At 39.3% G+C, this 14,613-nt stretch overlaps 1 protein-coding gene across 2 annotated transcripts in view; it reads left to right on the plus strand.

Moving 5' to 3' along the window:
• Window positions 1–601: 601 nt before the first annotated feature.
• The window catches only part of shisal1b (shisa like 1b), a 124,597-nt gene continuing 110,585 nt past the window's right edge, over window positions 602–14,613 (plus strand). The window contains exons 1-2 of one of the 2 annotated variants that reach the window (XM_041794746.1): window positions 622–666; window positions 2,018–2,049. The gene's annotated coding sequence lies outside the window, so the exon portion shown is untranslated. Of the gene's footprint in view, window positions 667–2,017; window positions 2,050–14,613 lie in introns of both variants that reach the window. The other variant, XM_041794745.1, reaches the window with a different exon arrangement.

Raw genomic sequence — 14,613 nt, forward strand, 5'->3', positions numbered from 1 at the left:
GAATCAATATTGAAATGTCAGCTTCTGCGTTGTTGTCTCTGTTTGTGTGTTTCAGTAATTTAATTCAAGCTACTCCAAATGAGTTGAATTTTAATCAGTGGTTTATAATTAAACAAAGAACACCATAACAAAGGCGGATAGGGTTGTCTTGGGATTACCGCAGAATGAGAGAGAAAATGGATGTGTTACATCTGTATGAACAAGAAAATGAGACTCTCAACCTCAAGTGTGCTGCTCTAGTATGGAATGAAATGCACGCTTGTTGTTATGCAGGCTGAAACAGCTGAGAAGAACTTTGAATGTGTAAAAATATGGCAGCCCCTCTTGACTTCAGTATTGCTGTGAAGGTGAATTGTCCTGCCAGGTAGTTAATTAAAGACAATACTTTTTTTTTCTTTACTAGATGCTAAGGATGTAGAGCAAACTTGCAAGACATTTGAAAACAGATGTACTTAAGGAATGATTCAGATCTATAGAAGAAATCTAAAGAATCATAAAACATGCTTGCATTTCTTAATCTGCAAGGCACAGAATCTACCTTTGACTTCTCTTGTTCATAATCCTTATGTCTCTTACAGTTGTAGCTGAATGGAGGCACACAGACATGGCAGCAACGGTGTATCCAACTCAAGACAGCACCTGGGCATCCTGCTATAGATGATACAGGTACACCTTAAAAAAATTATAATATAATGTTTTTTCCTGTGATTTAATTCAAAAAGTTAAACTTCCATACATTCTAGATTAATCTCATACAAAGTGAAATATTTCAAGATTTTTTTTCCAAATTTGCAAAGGTTTCTTGGGCCTTCATTCTCTCTCTCTGATTCAGTAAACACAACTGCAATCATGAGGAAGACTGCTAACCTATTATACAGAAGACAGACACTGAAACTCCTCACACGGAGGGTAAACCACAGAAGGTCATTGCTTTAAGGGCAGGCTGTTGTCAGAGGCTTTATCAAAGTATATTATGGAAAGTTGACTGGTAAGAAAAGGTGCACAAGCAACAAGGAAGACCGCAGCCTTCAGAGGACTGTCAAACAAAGCAGATTCAACAACTAAGAGGAGCTTTACAATGAGCTGACTGAGGCTCCAGTCAGAGTATCAAGCCACCACACCCAGACGTGTCCAGAAGATGGGCTACAAGTGTTGAGCCACTCCTGAACTACAGACAGTGTCATCAGCGTTTCACCTGGGCTAAGAAGAAAACAAACTGAACAGATGATCACTGGTTCAAAGTCCTGTTTTCAGAAGAAAGTTGATTTAACGTTTCATTTGTAAATCAAGGTCCCAGAGTCTGGAGACAGATCAGAGGAACAGCATCTAAGGTGCTTGGAATCCAGTGTTTTCAGACTCAACAATCTAGATGATTTTAAGGCTGCTTTTTCAACAACTTGGGCTTCATAACACCCCAGCAGTGCCACGGACTGATTGGCTCTATGCCACTTCACACATGCAGTAATTTGTGCAAAAAGCTCCAACCAATTACTCAGTCCAGAAATGAGCATAATTTTCTAAATGGCCAACATTTCTGTATTACAAATCCTTTTTGGACTGGTGTTTGTGGATTTTTGAGATCTGTAAGCCATAACAATCATATTGAAATAAAAAATGCCTTGAAATACTTCACTTTCTATGAGATGAATCTACAATATTCAGATAGGACAGTAGATAGAATCAGAAACTTGCATGTACATTGCAAGAACTTTCTTCACACTTGTTTTGCAGGTAACAGAGAGAGAAACATAAGAGAAAACATAACCGACATTTTGATGGCAGAACTTATGCTTCGTCATAGGTTACTAATACATCAAACATCTTTTAAAGGTGCAGTGTGTAAAACTGAATATCAACATCTAGAAGTGGGTTCTACATTGCATTTCTCAGCTGGAAACTGTGGCAACCAGTTGAATTTAATGTGTATCTGTAATGTAAATACAATACAATACAATAGAATAACTTTTATTTTTCCTTTTTTCCTCTATGTTACCATGGAAACATGTAAAAATCCAAGATGGCGGCATCCATGGAGGGGACCCTCCCTATGTATGAATTAAAGGTTTACTCTGAGTTGTTTTTTCAAAATAGCTATCTTTGAATTTAGATGACTAAACACTTATTTAGATAGACTGTCTTAGAAATGTATTGCTTTATTTTACCAAGTTTGTTCAGCTAAATGCTACTAGGCTAGATATTACACACTGCACCTTTAAGTTAACGTCACAGTTTATCAGAAGTACAGAAGTAGCCTTTCACAATAAAAACTCATTCATTATTAAGACAGGAAATAGGCAACCTAGGTGTAAACATGATCTGAAATTAGCACCTGCTAAACAGCAAATGCTGGTAGATTTGGCAAGAGGGGTAGATTCACATGGTGGGCACATTCTTTTTTACCAAGATTGTTGGTAGTTGATTTAATAAACCTAAGGTACTTAAGTACTTTTGGTGCACCTGCAGCTTTGTTCTTCCTCACTTACTGTCTGCATGTCAAAACTATGCTGTGGCATGCTTATACACACCAACAATCAGATCAAACTCAGTCCTTACAGGAGTAAGGCCAACTGATGAAAATATTTTATGAGTGCTGAAGGTGGTGAGTTAAGATTTGCTAAACAAATATTAAGACAGGCTAATAAATGTTCACATAGAAGTTGGTGCAAGAGCAGCCTGTGCAAGGATAAATATGCTGCTGTGTTCATGCTGTGTCATTACTTTTGTCTAAGCTCAATCAAATGAAAAAAGGTTTTTTTTTTTTTTAGATAAGACTAAATTTGTTATTCAAAGAGGTTGTCTTTCTTGTGTTTGGAATACTGATTTACTCAGGGATGGATTCAAGGGTGACACCCCTAGAATTTAAAAGAATAGGCAGAAGACTAAGCTAATTTATTATTTTTCATTTTTATCATTTTGCTTATCTGATCTGTAAATCAAATTTGTGACCCAATCCAAAGGGAAATAATATTACCAAAATGTGCACAGACATGTTTATGAGACAACAAAACCACTATTTATTTTTTTCGGCTGATAAAAAATTTCTTAGCTGAGGGATTTTTAACAAAATAAAAAGCCTGGTAAAATAAGGCATCACAAAGCTTGAAAATAAGCAGGTTTCCTTTGACCCTTTATAAATCATGAAGAAAACTGTATTGTGAGGACAGTCTGGGCTGAGTGTATCTCTTATCACAGTCAACTTAAATTTTTAACTTATCACACATTATCAACTCAATACATGACAAAATGATGTTAAAGAGCTGATTGAATGTTTATTTTAAATGGAAAAATTTACAGAAGGCATAAGGTGCAAGTAGTCACTGCTGCAATAGTGACTTGTTGAGTAAAAAAAATATATATACCAGACCTGAATGCAGCAAAAATGCTTAAACCCACAAAACTATTATTTATTGATTGATTTACTTACTAACTTCTTAATATTCACAGCTTCGTTGCTTCATCCTGATATCTGGCCAAGCTATTTAATTCTAAGTTTCTCCTCCAATGCCCTCCTCTCAAAATGCCTTATTATTAAATACTCCACTGAGTTTTCTTATTGCATTTTGCCTTCCCAGCATCTCTTGATGAGCTAAACAACGAATGCAGGCGCAATTTCTGGCAGAAAGCCAGACATGTACTGCCATGGTACATGACTTCCTCTGTGTGTCTCAAATTACGAAGCGTATCTCTCTGCTGCCACCTGTTGGTGTCTGGCGAGTGGTTAGTGGTAATCCCTTCGGGGCGCAGTCATGTTGCACCCACAGGGCTCTTATCTCTTGTATTGAAGAGGAGTGAATGCGCAGGTGTAGCATTATAACTGCAGTCAATGGAAGGCTGTGGGCGCAGGAGAGGAAATGAGTGAACAGGAAGTAAAGGCAAACGCATAGAACATTTGTGATCTACTGATTTATTGCACATTATACATTTAAATCTCTTAATAAATAGTCTTTATACAGTGAATGATATAGTTTATCTATATTCATATAAATGTATTGATATTTAAAGCAATTGTTTCAATAAACTTAAGATCTGTCCTCTCTTTGTGGAGAGTGTTTGACCAGCCGCCACTGGTGGCAACCCTACTTCATGCCCAGATTGTACCCTTGAATATGCTTACATACCTCATCCATCCTTTACGACACAGTAAAGGCGTAGACTTCCTAATGTTATAACAGATTATTTTCCTGAGCCTCTGGTAATTAATATGCAACCACTTTGTAGGTTTCTCGCCATTTCCAGAGCTTTTCCAAATCTGTTGACCGCAGCTTCATCATCAGGAGACATGTATAGGAACTTGCCCTTTTATCAGATGCCCTTGGAAAATCCCCACCTTTCCCAGCCCAACATGTGTTCCCGGTTATAAACAGCCATGCAAACAGCTGACACAGTCAACCTCACTTTCCCACCTGTCTCCACCTCATTAATTAGTCTCCCTCAGTACATACTGGGCTCTTCTGTGTTTACTTGCACCTTTTCTACTTTTCTCATCACTTGGCCAGAACTAAAATATTTTCATAATCTTAACAGATGTTGAAAATACTAGAGACTCTACACATTATGAAAACAATATAGATTTAGCAGTTTTACTCGTATAGTGTGTGAAAATGATGGACCTAAAAGCCATTTCACATGCTATCACATTCAATTCATGCACAACCACAGTCCTGACTCTTAAAAGTAGAACTCTCACTAAACTCATAGTTGCATGCTACATTGCTGTAAAGAAACATGGTGGATGATGGACAGGTACAATTTCTTAGAGTTTTTGAACTCAATTTGATTGTAAATTCACAAGGAAAAAAGACAAAAGACATAGATAAAGTCCATGATGAAGTGCTTGCTCATCTAACCATGGGGTTCTCACTACACAATAGAAGATCAGATCATACATCATTACATGTTTGATATTTATGGTTTTAGATTGCTGCTGCAACAACATTCCTCCACGCAGGTTGGATCACTTCAACACATCAAGGTGACCCAATCATCATCTGTGTTCACATCCATCAAGTAACCACCAGGTTACTCTGCCTTATGGATGTTTGGCTTTGCATATAGCCTTTTAAATTAACCCTTTTTGTGCTTGTACCCTCCTGCTTATCTACCAAACCTGCTTGCTTTTCACCTTTGCTGCAAATAGCACCAGTATGTCTGTAACCTTTTGCAACTGGATGCTACCTTCCTGCCTGCACTACTTTCTGTGGCATACTCAATTTAGTAGCTTTGCTTTTCGTCTGTCACTTTCCTTGTTCAATTCTCAGATTTGTATCTCTTTAACGACCCTGCCAAGTTCTTGCATGCTCATATCATTTACTTCCCCTTCTACCATCCAGCTTTCTACTTACTGTTAAAAAACATTGCTGCAGAACATGTGAATTATGGTTTTGGGTCTGCATACTGTAAAAGTCTTTGGATTCTAACTGGGATGCATAAAAATAAACAACATAGGAATGGTTTTCTTTCTTTCTTTCTTTCTTCCTTTCTTTTTTTCTTTCTTTCTTTTTTATTGCTGGTGATCTGCCCCACTTTTGTTGGTCAACTAGGGGCATAATGAACAAATGGGGATTATTTTATAACCAGCTTCCTCATAAATGCATATTTTTGTTTGATAGATCACACTCGTATCATATGCTTATGCTTTATGAATGGTCGTGTCTTGTATTTTCACCATGGTAATACCATACTTGAGTTGTAAGGACACAAAATATAAGTAAATTCATTGTAAACAAGTCGAGTCTTGAACCCTCTTCCTGTGTATGGGTGTTAACAAATAACAGCACAAAGAGGGAATAGAGTGTAAAAATGGAGGATGAGTAGCATGTGATGATGGATGACATGTTCTAGACGAGTAAAATAGGTCAAGAACATTTAAATAAAATCATGCGCTTCCTGCTGTTTTGTTATGGTTAATTTGTTGTACACTAAAGAAATAGAAGGACTGAGGGTAGATTGTTTGACCTCAGTTATGTTGGTGTAATGCTTATGACAGCTCCTGTTTTTAAGAAATATAAGTGCCAAGTTACTGGAATATTCTGTAGACTGATATTTGGAAAACATTATCACTGATATCAAACAGGCTGAGACAGAGCTGTCACCACAGGTCATACAATGAGGAAAGTACCTGAACGATTAACCTGAAATAGGCTTTCTGTTTGTTTGATTGATTTTTTTGACAGAGCTTGCTCTGATGCAGTAAATTAGCCTGCACCATTCTGTACAAGCGGAACTTTTCTGCACCCATAAGACCCCAGACTAAACTATTACTGCCTAATTTTCCAAATTTAGCTCAGAAACAAAGACCATGCCTCAAAAAAAAAAAAAAAAAAAAAAAAAAAAAGCCATTAACATTGCCAAACATACACTATATGGACAAAAGTATTTGGATGCCTGACCATTAGACCAACAGGGATTGTATTTAAAAACACATACTTTAATATGGAGTTGGCCACACTTTTGTAGCTGTAACATCTTCACTCTTCTCGGAAGGTTGTCCAAAAGATTTGGAGTGTTTCTGTGGGAATCTGTGCCCATTGATTCTGTTGCACATTTATTAGGCGAGGCACTGATGTTGGATGAGAAGGTCTGGCTTCCAATCTCTATTCAGTTCATCCCAAAGGTGCTTGATGGGGTTGAGGTCAGGGCTCTGTGTCAAGTCAAGTTCTTCTACACTGAGCTCATCAAACTGTCTTTATAGTCCTTGCCATGTGCAATTGGGCACAGTCATGTTGGAATAGAAAAGGGCCTTCCCCAGACTGTTGCCACAAAGTTGGAAGCATAGCATTGCCCAAAATGTCTTGGTATGTTGGAGTATACTACTGGCAACAGGGGGCCTAGCTCAAACCCTGAAAATCAGCCCCATACCATTGTCCTTCCAAGCCCTAAAAATCTTTGCATGGACATTGCATGGATATTTCACATTCATCTGGGAAAGTTTGCTATAGAAGCATTTGGGAAAGTTTGGACTTGATTTGACAAACGATCCGTCTGTCACATTCATCACAGGCCAATCAGAGTGACAATACAGGTGACATGGTAGCATGCAAACCTACTGGTAAACGCTACCATAGTTTAAGAACTGTGGACTATGCTGTGGATTAAATGCCGCGGCCAGTCAGGAGAAGAGCGGAAACGTCTTCTCTGTCAAGCTAGGCTTACAGAGCTCTTTGCTCTTGTTTTATGTGGTCCAGTTCTGATTAAACTGCCACTATTCGAATGATTCAGCCAAGCTAACCGCTCCACCCTACACTACAGTGGTCTTCTGCTTCGTGGCTAAGTTGCTGTTACTCCTAAATGCTTCTGCTTTCTAATAATATCATAAGATATTCCATGGCTGTGGAATATCCAATAGGGATACAATTTCACAAATTTTCACAAACTTTTATTGCAAAGTTGGCATCCATCACAGTACTATTAGAACAACCCATTTTTATTCTCTTTGTATTGATACAGGAACCAGTGGGGGCTCCTTACTGGGAGCGACTAAAAGATGGCTCCCCACCAGTCTCATAAACCTATTAGATCTCAGTTGGCTCAACCACTTTGAATCGCAAATCCCCAGGTTTCCCCACGTCATAACAGTACTTACTCGTAGCAATCAAACATCCATTTGGCGTCCATCTGCCTCTGATCAAAGGTCATTGCAATCTGCTTTGTCCCTCATATATTCATCCCTTTCCTCCATATCCCTCAACCTCAACCCCTCCTGTCATCCCTTTATCTCTCAATCCCATAACCCTTACACCCATCTCTTAGTTCAGACTTCTTATGTCAGCAAAAACAATGAAGTATTTTAAATCCAAATGACGGAAGGATATGATGAGGTCAAAATAAACCAAAAGAAAAAAATCGGTCTTCCTGTTCAGCTCTTCTCTTTCTGAAACAGCATACTATTCAAGCTTAACTCTGGGATGTTTCATTCGAATGACAAAGAATAAGCCCCAGATGACAATCTAAATAAGAAATCCCGGTTATCAACCTCTGATATACTTCAAAGTGTAGAACTAACGTCTAACTCCATTGTCACCCCCAAAACCAGGCATTTCATTAATTCACATATTTATAACAGAATCAGCCCTGGGTTAAGCAAATAAGCGTATGCAGCAGCGTTTCTGCTAGACTTTTTTGTCCCTGGTCAAAATTACCAGCAGTCCTCAAGAATTCTGGCCATTTAGAACAACTACTGGGCATTTGCTTTATTTATTATTTTGCTGCATTAACAGCAGCAAAATGCATAAATCTCTCTCTTATTTTTTTTGTAAGTGGTTTAAAGTATCAAAATGAAAGCTGCGTACTTTTCCTTACACACACAGTCAGTTACACAATATACGCCAGCGTTAAACTCATAAACAACAACAGTTAGCTTCACATCAGCACCGTTAGCCTGTAAGCACATTGGCCACTATCATATCTTTGCAGCTTACAACAGCCAAATACCATCCTCCACTGACAACAATGAAGCATCTAAACACATAACAAAAGTGCTCTCTTAACTGGGCACTGCGTTGCAGCTCTACATTTCAAATGAAAAATGAGTCTTACCGTCCTCATGATGATTTAACTGTAACCTCTCCGAAGAGAGACAGAGCCTTCGTTATAAGCTCCAAGCGGTCCATGCCGTTCTGTACGATGTGATTCTGTGTTGACTACAATCCAACTACCCTATCCAATTACCTTTGTTTCAGCCTTTTCATTACTCGCAGCAATGACATAAAATCCCTCCATACCGCTGATGATATTAAGCCTTTGGTTAACCAGGAAAACCTCACTTAAATTAAAATTGTGCTTTATGAGAAAGCTCTGGTCAAACTTTCCCACTTTCCCTGCATAGTCTCCAGCAATACTGAGCCTGTGCAGAGAGGTAGATTTGCTTTCGTGCATACATAATTTGCCATGTGCTTGCCGTCTTAGGAGATAAACAACCCCAACACCACAAGACAGTAGATGTAGTAGGATTAGACAACTTTTAGTTTATATTAACGCATTCTCGCAACATATCCTCTAGGTTACACAAAATATAAGGAGGTCTGTCATTGGGTCAGAGATAGGGACACTCTGGACTGGATCCTAGTCAATCACAGCGTTGACAGTGTGACATGAACAAGCAGCCACTCCCACTTGAACACCAGTGGGATATTTAGAGTCACTGTCCAGCCTAATCAGCATGTCTTTGGACAAATGATACATGCTAATAGCTGGCTAAACAGTTATAATCGGATCCCTTTGTTGTTGGCAAAGCTAGTTTAACTAATTATTTACATTTTTATCAGTTTAGGTCCAAATCTTACCACTAGTTGCCACTGTAGTTGTTCTTAATGACTACTGCCTTGATCCCTAAAGCTCTTTAACCCAATATAAACAACCGCTAACTTAGCACTGATATCATCTCACAGGAACAATATGGTTTAGCACTGTTATAGTAAACTATACTAAAAGATAACTTTGAAGCCTTATAAACTTTCATTTAAATTTGGCCCCCACTGATTTTTTATGCACCTGGAAGAAAACAAGGCCCCTCTTTCATGACTTTTTTGGTATCAGACAGGCACCAGGAGACAAGGAGCTGATGCTCCATGTGCTCCCTTGGCAGACGGTGAAAGACTGGGAGGAGGTAGTGATGGAGAGGTGGGAAAGGTTATATACAAAAAAGCTGAACAAAGTTTAGTTGCTGAGGCACAGAGAGAGCTCTCAAAGCCATGGGGTTGCTCTGAATCAGATTCAAGCCGTGCTATCAGAGAAGTCAAGCAGCTCATTATTACATGAAGTGCATATTAAAATGGGATTAGAGGGGGAAAGTGGGCTCAAATGCTAATCCTCTTCAACAGGTGCAGGAGTGTTGATTACAGGAATGCTATGAGGGGTTCCATGAGTGTTCCACATTGCTGCTGCAGGTAGTAATGAGAAATATTAATTTTCTGTCTTTATTTAGATTTTCAAATTGAAATCTTTGTGAAACAACTAGTCACATTAAGTGGAACATTTCTTTGTTTTTCAAAAGCTCTAACATAGTTATCCCAAAGCTGTCTACTTTTTCATTTGGTGGACTGAATGCTGAGTCAGTGAGGAGGATTTTAAATTGCTTGTCTTTCACTTGTCTTCTCTGAATGCCTCATATTTTATTCTCTGAAAACATATTCTTTATATGGAGATTATGTACCATTATCAGGAGGTGATTATGGCCGCCCACAGGAGGAAAAGGAAAACCTTTCCAACAAAGAGGAGCTCTGGGCTCAACAAGGGCAATCCTCTCCACTCTCCGGTTGTCATGGTAACTTATTAGACACTGGGAGTGTTAGCGAGGAAGGATGCACATTTCTCAGTCTTATTGGCCTTTTCATTGCACAGTTATGAGCTATACTTCACCTTTGTATCTGTACATTATGTACATTCACACATGACCCAAGAGCTGTGCTTAAATAGTGCATAAAGATATGAGTGCTATCTCGATTCCCTCGTGCAGATTTAGAGGTTTAAACAAAACCTTCCAGCTGGTTTCTTTTCTTTCAGGGACAGGGATGTAAATAAGGCTTGTATTTCTCAGACAAGCTGTTTCTACATTACCATTGGTGCCATTTCAGCGGGGGCACTTGCAGAGCACAGCAGGACAAATATTGCAAAAGCTGCCAGATGGTGGCCCAACTGATGCATTCATGCCACAGGGCATGCACTGGCACAGTACAGTCAGTCGTACTTTGTCAGGGAGAGTGTTAAATACATGGAAAACTCATGGGAACAATTATGCTAATGAATTATAAGTAATGTAATGCTCCAGAGTTTATACTGTACATAAAACTGCATATTAAAGGGAAATAAATCACATAAACCTTTAAACAAAACCATTATGTTATATTTTCCCTGTTCCAAACCGGAGCTGACTTAGTCCAGATATCTACTCCAGTAATGAGATAAAATCAACTAATACGAAGCAGTGTTGAGCTATTTGTGTTGACGCCAGGTAAACACACACCTCCCACCAGCACAGACACAACAGCTTTCCCTAATCTATGTGATCACATTGAGAATTTATAGAACTCCCTCTCAACTCTGCCTGCTACAGTACGTTATCTCACTTTGGACAGCTGGCTAACGGCAGCGCGGTAGCCATGGAAACATGCTCGATTTCTGACAGAGAGGAATAAGACATGGAGCACTTTTATCATAAGAGCTCTCAGAGATATGAGGGAAACAAGAGGAGGTTAAAGAGACTGTGATACTTGTGTGAAGGACATTTTTTTTTATTTTAACAGCTGACTCTTGTATTTGAACACACAAAACCAAGAGCAGATTTTTATTTTTTTTTACTGCCAGGAATGTCTTGCAACCGTAAACTACATCTGACCCCTGTGAAACGAATGCATTTCTGAGTGGCATGACTGTTCTTCACTGGATGTTTTACCATTGACTAATTGGTTCTCCAGTTGTTTGCCAGTAGACTCTGAAGTCTTCACCATAAAACAGCCACAAGGCGCACTGCCCGGTTATTAGAAATAAAAATATACAAAAAATGTCTTTTACAACCAAAGACATCAGGGCTCACGCAGATGGTTCATATTTCCTCCTGCCTTTGAACTCGCACTAAACCTTCTCGTCTTTTTCTCTCTCCTTCCTTTTCTTCCTCTTTCTGAATGGCAGCCATTTGTTAAATAATAATGATTTGCAGTTTGGTCTATGGACTAGTTAGAACTGCCTCAGGAGGAGCACAGGCTCAAACTGCCTCAGCGTACACTTCCTTGTCATCATATATACAGTAGTGTTTTAAAGCCTTATGATTGAAGCTATTGTTCAATGCAAAGTTCTAGTAGGTAACTTGAATATTAATTTGAGTTTCTTGTAGTATGTGGGTTAAGTTGGTTGACATAATCGTCTCAGGAAGGATGTGCTTGGTTGTACACGGAGACAAAACAGTCTGTGCATACAGATTTTTTCACTCTGGGGTCCGGTTTTAAAGAGCAGCATTTTCAGGCTCCCAAAAAGCTGGTTCATTGTGGACAAAATGCTGATATTATAAAATACTTTTGCAGATACTGCTAAACTTGTCTCCATAATGACGGTCCCTAATTCAAGCAGTGCAAACAGCACCAGCTTTTGCCGATGTTAAATGTGGTTATGCATTGCTCTGGTGGTTGTATGCCACTTAAAGACCCTGGACACTCGGAACACTACGTATGCTTTTCTACTTTTTAACAAACCGTCAGCATAACAGATATGGAAACCCTTCCTCTTTACATCGACCACAGATTATGTCTGAATCCCATTCTACTATAACAGCTTACTCTAAGTGTATATTATCATTGAAATAAAACACTTGCTTACAGAACTGACAGAAGCAATTGATGCCAGCCCTGTCCCTACCAACTCTTACCAATATCATGCTGTTGTGCATCCCTAATTCTCGGGGCTTTTGCCCCAAGCGGCAACCTCCGATTCTGAAAAATGAAGCCAATGCGGAAGTGCAAAAAATTGCAATACCGCGAGTGTCCACTTGAGGCTGGCTGCAGGAACACTGGAAGTCCCGTCTGGACACCTGTTGATAGCTCGTCAGGCAGAGGCTACGTTTCTGTCAACCAGAATGTTAGCTAGCTAGCTGACAGGAAGTCGTGCTTAGTGGGCGGGCTGTTAGGTTGATCCAAAGTTCAGTTGAGACTGCAATTTCATTATGGAAGCCTCCGCGGATTGGCTTCAAGAGCCATTTGAGTCCGCCTATTGTAAGCAGATGGCTGACGTCACACAGGGTTTGTCCAATTCTTTCTACTGTGTATTGTTTGCCCCCAAATATGGGCCTGGTTACTGTGGAAAGCAGGAAGTCACATTTAACTGCTCTCATTCTTTGGAACTTCTTGAGTTACTTAAATTTTGATAGAAGGTTTTAAATGTGGGACTCTTAAATTGTTCAGTATTTCCTTTACATTGTGGTTTATTGCTTTTAAACAAGAATAGGATCTTAAAATTGCTGTCAGAAGTGTGGTGGAACATTTACCCAGTGTTGTTTTTTTTTCTGACCACTTCTGCTACAGATCAGCAAACAACACTAATTTTCCCGAGCTGCTTCATGCTTGTGCTTAATGTGTGGTTGTTATGACAGCTTCATTTAAAACAGATCTGCTCCAGAGTTCAGCTGCACCCTTACACCCAGCAACACTATGACTCCTTAAATTTTCCCTGAAGTATCCCTCTTTAGAAATCCCAAATGTATCCAGTCACATGAGAAATATGCAGTGGGTGTGAGAGCCATGGGATCACAGTGATGGATGGGAGTTGTAGCACTAAGAGAAGCAGTGCGTCCACACCAAACACGACTTCTGCTCCTACTGACTGTGAAAATTGAGCCAGGCTGTCAGCTGTAAGATGCTGATTAGTTGCTAATCTGCTCTCCTGGAGCAGAGCCATTTTTGATTAAAAATCATGGCAGGAAAAGCTTTGAAGCATTAAAAATGTTGAAAAGTCCTGCAGTTAACTTTCGCCTTATAGGGGTTATAATGTTCTGCTCTCCGGAAACTGTTTTAGAGAGTTGACTTTATGATCTGTAGGGAGCTGTAGTCAGTGATTTAGACTTTTTTGCTTTTCGGTGAACTCCATTGGTATGGAAAGCGATAAAATAATAAAAACATTCAGCTGACATTATTAGGTCTGATATTTAGAGTCACATAAAACAAACGGGGAGTCTGCATCTGTGAACCATAATATCAGTTTATGGACTCTAAACAGTGCTGTGAAACAGCTTTTGAAGCTTGTAGGGCTGATCAATATTTGGAAAAAAAAAAGACATTGTGATAGTTTTTTCTCACGGAGATCTTAAAAATGATGATAAAACCAGATAAATTAAGTGCCTTATATTTAAATTTATTACATTTAAATAGTTAATATTACATCTTTATCCCATTGGCATGCCATTTTCATATTTGGAATATCACACCATGCAGCCTCCGACAGTGACTCTTACCCACAGACAGAGGATGAGAATAAGAAGAGACAGAGCAGGTAAATGGAACGACTCATTTCTTCATTTACTTTACAAATAAACTCGCCACTGTGCTCCTTAAATGTCATCAACCAATTGTAAAAACATTCAGAGTTCAGTTTAGCTGTCATGAAAAGTGCAACTCATAGTTGAACAAATGCTCACCAGCAGCATACACATTTAAGCTGTAAAATAAACAATAAGCACATCCATGCCATCCCTTTATTGGTGAGCACCAGGACCAGGTGTCATTTATAGCGGGAGTTAATTCACCTAGGATCAGTCTTGTGAAGCTAAGAGTCTGCCTGAAGCATCATACAGGCATCGCGACAGCACCAGCGCCACCTGTAGCCTGTCGTAGTCGGAAACTCACTTTGCTACACATACACTTCTCTGACTCCTGATGGTGAATTCAGACCAACAAGAAAATGACAAAACATGCAATTTTGGCTAAAATCCAAAAACACTAAAGCAGTTGCATAATGTGTGCCAGGTCACCTGACTGTCAGGATGTGACTGCTATGCATGCACACATAGAAATATGCTTTATCATTCAGGCCTTTTTGGAGTATGGCAAAGTTTACAGCTACTTGCATTGTTGATGGTCTAGGGCAGGGGTCATCAACTACATTTGTACAAGGGCCAGCTTATGTCCATGCAGG

Source organism: Cheilinus undulatus, linkage group 9 (assembly GCF_018320785.1).
Source record: "Cheilinus undulatus linkage group 9, ASM1832078v1, whole genome shotgun sequence".
Classification (NCBI taxonomy): Eukaryota; Metazoa; Chordata; class Actinopteri; order Labriformes; family Labridae; genus Cheilinus; species Cheilinus undulatus.